The following is a 9,769-nucleotide window of genomic DNA, read 5'->3' on the forward strand; positions in this document are numbered from 1 at the left end:
TATATATATATATATCCATTCATTCAACTGACCTTTGCTAAATATCTATGTTCTGGGAAATATAAATTAAAACACAATAGACTCTAACTATTAATGAGCCGAGGATGCAGTTAGTAGAAAGGTAGAATGTGTATGTGTGTATGTATATATAAAACATATATTTGCATATGTATACAACTAATTTTAACAAAATGTACGCAAGCTAAAATGCATTAAGATCCACACTAGAAGATTTTCTGAGAGTTGAAAGAAGAATGAGTTATCTCCGGGTGGGATGGCTTCATGGAGAATTTCAATTTAAATGGCTGTTTTGGGATCTCAACTGAATAATGCATCTATTACCTATGTAGCTGTCTATGCATCCAGTGTGTGTAAATGATGTATGTGGGAGCGTGTAGATGTGTATGGTTTGGCTTTAACCAAGTACCTGTTTTAGCATATCTCCTATACTGCCATGGGCTGCATAAGTTTATAAACAAAAAGAGGGCACAGAAGAATTGATATTAAATATTTTTAACTAAGGGGTTGGCAGATGATGTGGTGGTTAAGGTGCTAGACTCCCACACGGTCAACCATGGTTGGAGTCCTGGACCTAGAGGTTTGCTTTCTCATTTTCCGTCTTTCCTTCTCTGTCTCTCTGGTAAAATTAAATAATGATAACAATAATAATGATACACTTAAATAAAAAAATTCTTTTTAAAAACAACAAAAAATTAAAAAGGAATATTTTTCATTAAATGCAACTCTAACTCACAACTCTGGGGGACTGAAGGAATAGAGGAAGAGTTTTAAGACCCTGAGGATCTGTGAGAGTGGGAAGGACTGTGGAATGTGGATGCTGAAAAGGCAGACTCCCAGACTCTAAGAGAAGCCTGGCTCTGACCCTGATTACCCTAACACAAGCAAACACCAGCTCTTCCTAAAGGAGATTTTACTGTAAGGAACATAAGCCGGAGAATGAATCAGCGGTTCCATTAAGTAATGAGATAAAAATGTAGTTGAATGGTAGAAAGCCTAATGTTTCCCATCATATCAAGAAAAAAGGAAAGACTTCTGGGACTAAAGGAAATTAGGCTTAAATGCGGAGGGACACAGTTAACGTAAAGCACTGAGGACACAAAAGGGGTGGGGAACAGAGAGGCCAGTCACTGACTGATGACCGGACACAAGGAGCTTTTCTCATTCTGGACGTTTTATTCTTTTGATTGGGGCCAGCCCTTTTTTTTCACCCTGTCTCTGGAGGTTATCTTCCTTGAATTTGCATTGTTCCTCAGAAGAAACACAGGAAACACAGGAAGACATTCCCGAAGACAGCTGGCTTCCCTTCTCGGAGAGGTACCAGGCTCTTAAAACTTCGTGAAAGCAGAGGAATCAGACTGACCCGAACTCAGAAATGAAGGAATATTAGTGAAGTCACTCCTGGGCACAATAAATATTCAATGGGAGGAAGTTTATTCTACTTTTGAGTGGAATTTTAAAATCTTTCTCTTCAGTAAAACAAATATCCTGTCACTCACTTGCTAAAGAATCCATTTTCTTAGTCCCCTTGTTATTCCTGGATGAGCAAGGAGTGTCTGGGCATTCTAGTGGTTCTGAGGTCCAACGACAGGCAGGTTCTAAGGACCCCCTTCCCGTCCTCCTCTCCCTCTCTCCTGTCTAGCCAGCTGTTTCACATAAGGTTAAAAAAATATATAGATATATAGATACACGCACACACACACATGCGCACGCGCAAAGCATACCATAATTCCTGGCCCTTACTTTAAGCTACGGATAAAATTAATTAGAATTTTGTCTAGGTCATCTTTCTTACCATTTGCCCTCTAATTAAAAAACAAAACAAAACACTTATTTCAGTTTTTTCTGTGTGTGTCTCTCTCTCTTTTTTCAAGGTTTTTGCCATAGGGTGCATGTGCTCAAGAGAGAGAGAGAGAGAAACAGAGAGAGAGAGAGAGATAAACAGAGAGAAAACGAGAGATCATTCCCCTGTGGAGGAAGGGGGCAAAGGGCAGTAATGCTGCAGTCCCTTCTTCTCCATTCTCCTCTTGGGATTTTGGGCACACACACATACACACATCCAGCATGATTTTCAAGCTACCATGTCTGGAACTCGAACCGTGGTTGACAATGTGGGAATCCAGCGCCTTAACCACCATGCCACCTGTTGGCCTTCTCTCTGTCTCTCTTGCTCATGGAGGAAAGAAATAGACAAACTTAAAAAACAAAAAACAGTTGGTTACAATTTCTGCTTTAAGAGGTTGCATCAGTGGTTGCCACCATAACCGTATGTAGAGAACCTGGGAAGCAAACATTCTGAAGATAAAGGAGGAGGATCTCACTCTTATATTGGACAAGCGATTGCTCCATAAGGAGAGAACTTGTTGGCATGAAACTTGGGTCCCTTTGGAGAAAAACTGGCTTTTATTGAATTTTGATCATGATAATCTACATGGAGAGAGGAAGAAAAGCATTTGATTAATACTCACTCTGTGCTTTATTTTATCTCAGAATGACCCTAAAAGGTAGACATGTGCTAGGTGCCTACCAAGTCCTCTCCTTCCCAATTGGACCCTGGTTTTTCTATGGGGAATTCACTGTAGCCATGAGTTTGGGAGGATTAATCCTCTTAGGTTCAGGGTAACCTGAACCTATTCCCTCCCATTGGTCCCAGTGACGACATGGTTGGGTATAAAACCCAATTCAGGTCAGGAAGAGGGAGCGAGTCCAGGACTTGTTTAAGAGTCTCTCCCCTTGGATGAAGAGGTGGGATCAAGTGATACTGTAAAACTCTGCAGCCATTTTGCTGTTACAAGGGGAGAGCCTGGAGATGCCAGGGAGCTTTCTATTGATAATATGTGAATGAAGATAGTTACTGGAGAAATGGAAAAATGAGGTCCTTGGGAACATTCTTTGCACTGCTGGACTAGGCTTCCCTGAAACTCACCCTGACTAGGTTTTTCTATTATAGAACAAATAAATTGCCTCATTTTATTTAAGCCAATGTGAGTTAAGTTTTCTGTCAGTTGCATTCAAAGGCTGCAGACTAACTTTTAGAGAGTACGTCCAATTACAGGAAAGAACATTGAAATCCAAAAAGATTTAAACCTGCTCCAAGTCACATAGGTTACTATCTATGTAAGGTAAAGCCATGATCTGAATCTAGGTTTTTTTGACCAGATTTTTTTTTTTAAGAAGTACTTTGGCTTTATTGAAGCATGGGAGGTAGCAGATGACAATTATGAACTCCATCTTAAAGGCATATTATGCCTTTCCTTATTAGCTTGCAATAATAGCATAGGGAATACGTATTATACTCAAAAATTTTCCGGTAGTTCAAACACGTGTTACTGATAAGTAGAGAAATAAAAAAATAAAATTGAGACCAGAGTTTTACATAGGAAACTCAAAATCTTAGTTGTCTCAAGTACTTGTAGAAATCCAGAAGGGTTCAGATAGGGTAATAAGTGTCAACTCTACAGCTTGACCTTGCACAGATCTCCCCAACTTACAAGTATAGCCTCTTTCCCCACTTCTCCCTCTTTGAGTCCTTTGCCACAGCCCAATTGTCCTGCCTACAACTCTTCTTTTACGGTTTTCCACCTCCACAACTTCCCTCTTACCTGGACTTCACCTCTCCTTTTCTCTTCTCTGTTTAACTTCCCTCTTAATCTAGACCCCACCTCTCCTTTTCTCTTTTCTGTTTGCCTAATTCCTGTTCAGATCTTGAAGGACAGCTTCATCTTCTGGGAAGCCTTTCTCCATTTCATCTGCTGGAAATAATCTTTTTCTTCTCTGACCTGTCACTGTAATCTGTTTATTGCGGTGGCCCTTGTCACTGTGCCTTTTGCAAATCTTACCTACTTTTAGGGACTGCAACGTTTTTCAGAGTTGGATCAATTTTTGAGTCCTCTTTGGCTCCTCTGCCAGAATCTCGGATACTGATGCCTGTTGTAATAATGCTCAGGAAATATTTATTGAATGGACAAAAAACTAGATGTATAAATTCAAATTTGTGCATTATCCCTAATGCTTAATACAAACTCTAGTTTACAATAGGATATGAGGGAACGTTAGAAAAATTCCACTATAAGAGTAGACAAGTTTTGAGCCCAGGTTGTGATTTTAACCATAGAAATTCACTTCTCTCATTTTTAGCTGTTATTCAGTTAGAGATTGTGTAATTCTCACCCAGACTTCATAGCTATTTTCCTGATTTGTAACTCATGGCATAATCAACTTAAATAAGTCATCCTTATCGTGGACACCCACATTTACCAGAAAAACCATGGCCATGTTAAAAGATTTGATTCTAAGCCAAATCCCCTTATAGCCTCTTGAAAACAAAATTTGGCAGAAATCCAACGGCTCAAGTTAAATAGACATTTAGCCACACTGTGTATTAGATATGCCTGGTGACCTCAGAAAAATACACTTGAATAGAAATGCTGGCTTAAAGTACTATAATATGATTGTAGTTCAGAACAAACACTTTCACTTTGAGCAGACGTAATCACTGTATTTTTATCTAATGTGTATTTGAAAATGTATTTGATTTTAAACCTATAAAAATTTGCTGTATCATTTATTAGGAAATAAGTATTCCTCTAAAACGTGTATTAAAAACAGATCTTTTTCTACTCCTACACTTTTTCTTTCTTTCAGCTTCAAAACAATGTCCATTCTGACATTGGGCCAAAATAAATTTTATCACAAAATTTAAAATAATAATAATAAAGAAAAAGAGGCCTATAGTTTTTTGCAGATTCTAACCTAGGGTTCATAGTATTGACCCGTGGTTCTATTGCTGAAACTAAGATATCTTCTTCATGCTGAGCAATTAAAAAGAAATTCACCACCTTGGGTTAAGGATAGAAAACCTGCTTTTTATTCTGATTTGTGAATCAGAACTTCCTCTACTTTCATGCACACACACACACACACACACACACACACAACCCCTACACACACTATTCCTTTTCCCTTTAGGAGTGATAGAGTCAGGACTGAGCAGTGTTTCCTCAGTAATAAGCAATTCCAGATCTGGGCCTAACCGGACAACAGCCACCTCTCATTTTTAGCATAGCTTTGGTTATGCTGCTATGGCAGGCATTGTAAGGGAAGTGAGAAAGTTTCAAACTTCTTTAAACTTACTTATTTATATTATCCACGGGAGACAGAAAGAAGGCAGAGGAAAATAGAGACAGAAAGAGAGGGAGAAGGGTCTTCCAACCCTCAGCCCTCAGCCAGCATCGTGGACGTGACTGCATCCCTGGAGCACACAGGATGTGAACCCTGAACCTTTCTGTGGTGTCTCAGCATCATGAACCATTTTATTACCCTGTGCCACTGCAGTTGGCCAAAGTTTCCATTCTGAAGGTTTCTTAATGTGTTTTTTCAAAATGAGTTGTACTTCCTTCGAAGGCTCAATGTTACTCCTATGGATATAATTTAGGCACCCTCTGCTGGTCAACAGAACACAACATATTCTCCTAAACATTAGTTTGAATTACGTAAGCTTAAAGGTGAATTTTATAGTTTATGATGTAATTATTCTTGTTTACCCTAAATATTGGGTCATTGGAAAAGTCATGACGTATTTTTTCACCTTTTTCTATGCAAAAATGTGTCATGACTTTTCTGACAACCCAAGAGTTTATAGTTAAAATCCTTATGTTCTAGGCGAGTGCTGCCATGATTACTTGTATGCATGTGGCTCTGTCCTATGAAAGTGCTATTCATAAATCATGAAACGCCATCCAAATATCAGGTCAGGTATTAATTCAGAAAGTCTAAGATAAAAGACAGGGGAAGAAAAAACTCACCCAGATTAAGTGTTTAAGGAAAACATCATTAAAAACAGACCAAGTTCACTTTAAACAAACTCACACAATGGAAACAAATACTTCAACTGATAACATAAATACAGGATGGAGAGAATGACATCTTGTGAATATTTAAACTAATAATTTTAGCCTTCTTAATCAGTATAACTGAGGAACTGAAATGTTTCTATTCCATTTGCTGAAATATGCTGTGTATTCTTTCTTCAACAGCAAGCTTCTGCACTATTTTGGGAAGCGTGCTAATAGCCTTGGTATTCCTAGTGTTTAAAGCTGTGTTGACATGATAAAGTGCTATAATTTTAACTTGTTATCGTGAGGCAGAAACCGCCTCATTAATTTCTGCTTCATTCAAAACTGAGGAACAAATCAATGTTTACCAATGGGAATGAAGCTAAATGAGCAACAGAAAGAAAATCCCAAACACCAGTGATAAGTCATTAGTTTAAAAATGTAGAAAAACCATTTTAAAGGGTTGTCTAAGTTCTGTTTAGTCAACAAAACTTAAATAAAATGAGAAACTGTTTTAGTAAATTTGAATGGATCATTCACTGCATACTTTTCATTTCAATCCTGTTAAACCTGAAAAAGGTTGTTCTCGTGACAATAAACAGAACTTTATTAGTGTTCCAGACTGCAGAAGAAATAGCAGTATCAATGCTTTAATAAAATATGACTCCCTTACTACATGGGGCATTTATAACCTTTAGATATACCAGCAGTTTAAATGTGCTGAAAATTCAAATGCCTTGTTTTATCCAGAACCAGCTAAAGATTTTTAAATACCCCAGAATGACAGGTAAATCTAAAAGGGATAGCAGGGATAATTGACTCTCACTCTTTTCTTTTACAAATGAGGGAGGTAGGAACCAGAAAGAGGAAAAACATTGGTCTAAAATCTAATAACTAGTTAGTAACAGAGCAAACGAAACTGACCTTTCTAAATGCTTGTGTGTCAAGCACAAAATTATGAAAACATAAATGTTTTGAAGTCAATTCACTCCTGGCCCTTTTTTACAAACAGCCGAAGTCACCACCCATAATATGATCACCTTTGAGCAGTTAACGCCCTTCCTTACATTGACTCTGCGGCTGAAAGTCTATTGCTTTATTTCCAGCTAAGTGAGAAAAGGAGCATACTCTCCTCCTCATTGAATAATGCAACATGGTAAAAATCACTCCTGTTTTCCAGATAGAGCACTTTGATCTAATACAGAACGCACTGAAATCCTTAAGGAAAGCTAGATGCTTTAGAAGATGACATGAAATCATTTGCACTATATTGTTCAAAACAGCACCCTAAAAATGCTGTGTGTATGTGTGTTTCTGCGTTCTGGATTTGGGAGTACATAGGACTGGTATAAAAAGGAGAAAGGAGAGAGGAAGAAGGTCCCCACTCGCCCCACAACTAGGTCTGTGACTTGGATTCTGCTGTGTTTGGTCACAACTTGTGAGTGAGAAGCTGGTCCAGAAAGCAATGCCTGGTTGTTCAGGGGGAAGGTAAGCCTGAGCATCACACAGTTAATTTCTGACTTATCTGCAGGGAAACACCCCCACCACCACCACCCTGCCCAAGGGTCATGGAGAACTACCAGTGAGTAAGCTGTCACACCCAAACCTTGATGCTCTGGTACCTCTTTAATAGAGCTTAACAAGGAGAAGAGAAAGTACTTTTCCTTTCTTAACCAGGCTGGACTTCAGAGTTCTAGATAGAAGACTGGGTGAATAAAGACTCTTTGGACAAAATTCAACTTCCGAAACTGGAAGAAGATCCAAACATAAACAATGGCCAAGGACAAACATCTGCTTTGTTACTGTGCTTCATATTTTTCTTTTTAAATTCGAACTATGCAACCTCTAAATTGGTGGGAGAGGGGAGGTGGAGGAGGTGATCAGGGAGAACAGCGTATACCCAGTTTTTCTTACTAGTTCTGCAACAAAATAGGTGAAAACACTTGGGAAAAACATTTAACCAAAGGGCCCTCGACTTCCTTGCCTATAGAGAGGGAGGGAGTTTGGTTTCTTCCTGTTCAAAATTCCATGGTTTTGATATGAAAGGTAAACTTTAAAAAATTACATATATTTAAATATATGCATCTTTATAAAATTATATATTATAAATATATGTAAATGTACATTATAAAGACAAAAACTTTCTGCAGTTACAAAGGATAATTCCTGAGGGCTAAATGAGGGTCCCTGAACAATTCATAGTCCCTTTGAAATTGAAAAATTCATAGGGTATGTGTATATATATATGTAAGCATTTTTTCTAGGAAGAACACTATTGTCGTTAGAACCTTGAAAAGAAAATAGGGTCCCCAAAAGGCTGAAGACCACTGGTAGAGACAGTAAGCAGAGTCTTTAGCCTGATTCACTTGGTTGCAAGGAAGAGCAGCCAACAATCTTTACGTGGTTATAAAATCCGTCCCACAAAGCCTTCTTGAGGTTCTCATTTATCATCAGGGGCTGTCTGTTTGTCATTTTTTCATGAACAAAAAAGCTATTCAAAATCAAGAGTCCATTTTCATGAAATATTTAAGCTTCTGGGAATTTCAGGATTTTTGATATTAGTGTTTAAAAGGGAGTCATTTGACATGAGAAAATTTCTGCCTATAGCGTCTTACACATTTACACATCCACGCTGAATTATTTTAGAATTTTTTTCTTCTTGAGTTAACTGACTTGAAACAAAAGGCGTGGCTCCTCCTTCCAGCCCTTGTCTTTTTTTTTTTTTTTTCTGCTGCTTGAGTCTGGCGTGAAATAATGATGATAAATTAAGCCTTGTTTTATTTGAAGTAGTAATTCTGTATTTTATAACCAGTTGATCCCTAGTATATATTAAATAGAAGATATTTATGTAATATTCTTTAAAGAATTGGTTGAGAATTAGAGGACCTGAGGAGACCTGGAGTAGTGAAAAAGAAAGAGGCATTAAGAAAAAAAACGAGAACCAATGAGAAATCTACATGATTAGATACCAAAACAGTATTCCCTAAGCAGAAACAAGAAAAAAAGAAGAACAAATATAGCAACTAGAGAATACTGACTTTCTGAAGACACTAAATGAAAGCGACGAGAAACATTACAACCGAGCTTTTCAAGAACATCTTTTGGCTCATAATCTCAAGGCGTTATATGGCTCCTCATCAATTAAGCAAAGACCGAGGCGAGGAGGGAACATCACAGAAAGGATCTCTCCTGCGGTTATCAAGATAAATACAAAAAGCTCGGGAACAATCTTTGTGGCCAAGGAGAAGTGCCAATCAATGAGAAATACTGGTTTTTCCAGAGACGGTACCAGAGGATGATGTAAAGGGAAGAAAATTAGGTTTAAGCACAGGCCTTTTAACGCATTATTCTGGGTAACCCTAGCTGCTTTTTAAGCGACTCCCCTTTCCTGACAAATCTGATCAGAACTACTCGTACTGGCTCCGAAGTCCAAATGGACAGGAAAGCTACGTTCAGTGCCTTTGCTCCGCTCCAGCTCCCTTCCCGAGACTTGCAGCCTCAGGTCACAGGCTGCAGTCAGTTAACCCTGAGGGTGCCAAGAAGAGCACCCTCAAACGAGCCCGGTCCCCAGATGACCCTGCCAGGGTGCTTGCATGCGTGGAGCATCCTCCCGTGACGCTTCCTCTTGTGAGTAACAGCTCAGTTTTGCGCTCTCCACGCCTCCTCAGATCCCATTCAAGAAAAAGCCTGAGATTTCAGCTCAAACGTCCACCGCCCCCGCCCCACCCGGCTCCGGGCGGCCGACTCCGGAGGGGCGCGCTGGCCGCTCGGCACAGCCTGGGGAAAGAGGGCGCGCCCCCGCGGCCCCGCGCGCGCCCGTTGCCATGGCGACGCACTCAGCTCGACCGCCCGAGGCGGAGGCGGGAACTGGTCGAGCTCGTGGGAGACGCTATCGCAAGATGGCGTCTGCGAGGCCG

This window comes from Tupaia chinensis, unplaced genomic scaffold (genome assembly GCF_000334495.1).
Source record: "Tupaia chinensis unplaced genomic scaffold, TupChi_1.0 Scaffold000314_1, whole genome shotgun sequence".
NCBI lineage: Eukaryota > Metazoa > Chordata > Mammalia > Scandentia > Tupaiidae > Tupaia > Tupaia belangeri.